Source organism: Streptopelia decaocto (assembly GCF_964273445.1).
Source record: "Streptopelia decaocto genome assembly, chromosome: 12".
NCBI classification, from domain to species: Eukaryota; Metazoa; Chordata; class Aves; order Columbiformes; family Columbidae; genus Streptopelia; species Streptopelia decaocto.
Window position 1 is genome coordinate 597,052 of NC_138667.1, and position 3,607 is coordinate 600,658.

The following is a 3,607-nucleotide window of genomic DNA, read 5'->3' on the forward strand; positions in this document are numbered from 1 at the left end:
CTTCAGGGCAAAGCTCTGTCACGAGTGGGGCTGGAGCCATCCAGATGCCACATCCACCGGAGCGGGCTGAGCGGCGTCCTGCAGCCTGGGCGCAGGCAGCGATCCTGCACGGAGGAGAGGGAGGAGGGAAAGAGCAGAACCGGGCTGCCGGAGTATGTAATACATCCCACCTACATTGCAAAGCAGTGCCTCACCAGCCAATTTGCAAATGTATACTTTGCGCTCTCATCCAAGTGTGCAGTGAGTCAGTTGTGAGTCAGTGGGTGCCGGGGCCGGGCTGGGAGCCCCGGGTGCCGCTGGCCGGGCGGGCGGGCCCGCGGCTCCCGCGGCAGGACGGCGCTCAGCCGCACGCGCTGTCACAGAGCTCCGCGGCCGGCGGGTCACAACGGACACGGCAGCAAAGAGGGGACCAGCTCAGGAGATCGGAGTCCCCGATAACCATCAGACTGGACCTGTCTACGCCCGGCTCCGGCGGGAAGCAGCCGCTCACTGCATACGTCCCTTGCACACCTACACACCGCCTCGTTTTTCTGATCGGTCCCAATTAAGCTCGCTCTCTTCCCATTTTGACAGCAGTTCTATAAAAAACCCTTCAAACACAAGGAGTCTCGGGAGGGATCGGGCAGAGCCGCCAGGCGCTCTGTGGTGCCATCCTCGCCCGTTTTGGCTGCCTCAGCTGAAGCTGAAGCAACCCAGACGATTATTCCTCCCACAGCCCGGAGTCACTCAACCGGCTCCGCTCGCCGGCGCTGCCGGCACCACGGCGCAGCCGCGCCGGGGCTCAGGCCCGGGCTTGCGGCAGCGGGAGCAGCCTCGGCGGGGGCTGCGGCGCCGCAGCGTGTGCCAGGCCTGGCCTCGGCTCCCGCTCCAGAACGGGGAGCGACGCCCCGGCCGCCTGTCCCTGCGGATGCTCCGCTCAACAGCAACTGCTGCAACGAGCCTGTGTTTGGCAGCAGGGCCAGGGCACAGTCCCCGTGTGACTTCCAGCGCCGTCACCGTGGGCTCCACCAGCTCGGGGGCGGGGGACAGCGGGGCTGTGGTGCGGGGACAGTCACAGATGGGCGCTGAGCGCGTCCCCTCTGCTCCCGCAGCCCCACGACCCAGACCCAGCAACTGTGGCGGGTGCTTTGGCGCAGGCGCCCGCTCGGCCGGGGGGACGGGGCACTGGCACGGGCAGGGCAGGGACACGCGTGGGGTCTGTAACTGCATCGCTTCCTCAGCCGGTTCCCGTCTCGTGGTCTGCCCCCTCGCACATACCCGTGTGCGGCCTCACCAGAGCGGGGCACGGAGTGAAGATCCAGGTCGTCTTCCTTAAGAGCGCTCCCGTTTCTCCGCTGTGTGCACACAGCCCACAGCAGCACAAACACTGGAGAAGCCTGTGAGTCCCAGGGGTGATTTCTGCCGCTCCTGTCCCGGTGATGCCGCCAGACTGCGCATGCGGCCCTTCCCTCGTCTCGGAGGACTCGTACAGAAGGACAGCATGGACATGGTCAACCTGGTGTTTTACAAAAGTTCTTCCCCCAGATCACGATTTTGTCAAAACAAAGTTTTGTGGTGGTGTATTTGTTTGTGTTTCGGTTTTTGTTTGGTTGGTTGGTTTTTTAATGGTGACCATTTGGCTAAATTAGAATGTTGACAAACACCTTCAGGGTAACGCAAGCAAGCAGTGACCTCACTCTGTTTCATCTCAAGTTTCCTTTTACTTTGGTATTTCTTTGTAGTCTGTCATATGCTGATTTGTGCTTGGCTGACGGAGGGCACACTTTCAAATGAATGATGTTGCAAATAACATCGTCTCATCTACTGGCGTTTTCGAATGCAATGCATGACAAACTACATTGAAAACAAAGGTTTTGAAGGTTGTTTTTCTTTTTTACATGTTCTTCCCTATTTGTGTTCTGTGATTAACACTCATGTTGAGTTTTCATCAGGTTAGAAAGGAAACAGAATTATGAAATGTCTTGCAGTGGGCAAGTGGTGGAAATGAAGTTGCCAGGCTGGTTTTGTGCAGTTAATGCTGATGTCCCATTGAACCTGGTCTGTGAGCACTTGTTCAGTTTCTCCCGAACCCGAGGGCCGGTGTGCCGTGGTCGTGCCACCGCAGCCGCGGGCGGGACGCGGCGGTGCCGGGAGCAGCCGCGCGGGTTGCGGGTTGCGGGTTGCGGTTTGCGGGTTGCGGGTTGCGGTTTGCGGGTTGCGGGTTGCAGTTTGCGGGTTGTGGGTTGCGGGTTGCGGGTTGCGGGTTGCGGGTTGCAGTTTGCGGGTTGCGGGTTGCGGCTTGCGGGGTTGCGGGTTGCGGTTTGCGGGTTGCGGGTTGCGGTTTGCGGGTTGCAGTTTGCGGGTTGCGGGTTGCGGGTTGCGGTTTGCTGGCCAGTTCCCCGGCAGCTGCTGCGCGGTGGCCCCGGGGAGGGCCCCGGCCAGGGCCTGGCGGAGCTGAGCACCCCGGGGGGCTGCAGAGCCCGGAGCCTGCGGGTGGCTCTCTGGGGTCGCAGGGGCCGGGTCTCCCGTCCGTCGGCAGCGCGGGCTGCGGGCAGCACGCCGGGCCGCGTGTCCGCTGGCAATGCCACCGGGGCCAGAGCTCCCTGCGGGCTGGCAGCCCCTCTCCGGGACACACAGGTGCTGGTCACCAAGCCAGGACGGGGCTTCCTGCCACCAGGAGTTTCTGAACTGCCTGCTACAGCAAAGCCAGGCTCTGATCTTGACTGCAGTCTCTGGGTTCTGCTGCAATATAAAAGCCAGGGACGCTAACACTTAGCATTTATATAACACTTTAAGTCTTCAAAACACTTTCCCAGTGCTAATTTGTCTGTGGAATGTCCCTCAGGCTAAGCATCAGCCCACTTCACATGGAGGAAAGAGGGAGAGGAGGACACGCAGCATTTCAGTGTCCCCTGGGATCAGGGTGTGAGGCTTTCCTGGTTCTCCACTCCCCCCTCAGACCATCCCATTGAACTTCACTATCTGCTGCCACCTCTCCCTTGCAACGTGTTTCCTAACGGGGGTTAAAACACAAGGGCAGAGCTGGAGCGCTGCGGGGCCTTCCCTTTCATGTCAGCAGCGGCTGTTTGGTGCCGCTGCTGTAATTAGCTGCAGGTTGGCTGCAGCGCTGCCGCGGCGCTGCCGGGGGCTCCTCCTGCGCTCGGCTGCAGGACCCTTGCGGTGCAGGGCGCCGGAGAATGAAACCCCTGAAATACGTATTGCGAGAGTCTCTTAATCAGTGTTTTATCATGAAGCTGGAAATGGGGAAACAACATTTAGAGCAGAAATAGTCATTCTGCTCTGATGTGCCTGTCCTCACACGTACCATACAGTCTCTATGTTGAAGGGCAATGAAAGATGGGAAGAGTTCTGTGAAGACCATGCTGTTGCAAGGCAAAGAGTTGGTCCGTACGCCCAAAGTCGTTTTTAAGCATCTGCTCTGTCTGGGAGGTTTTCCGTGGCCCAGCAGACGGGGGTGGGACAGAGCCTGCAACCTTCAGTGACACCACGGAGCAGCTGGGGTGTCTGTCCCCGCTCCCCCCAGGGAGCTGCTCCGCACCATCGCACCCCAGGACACCGTGTCCTGCAGGTCCCTGCCCTGGCACTGGTGGCACCCGATGGCCTCTGG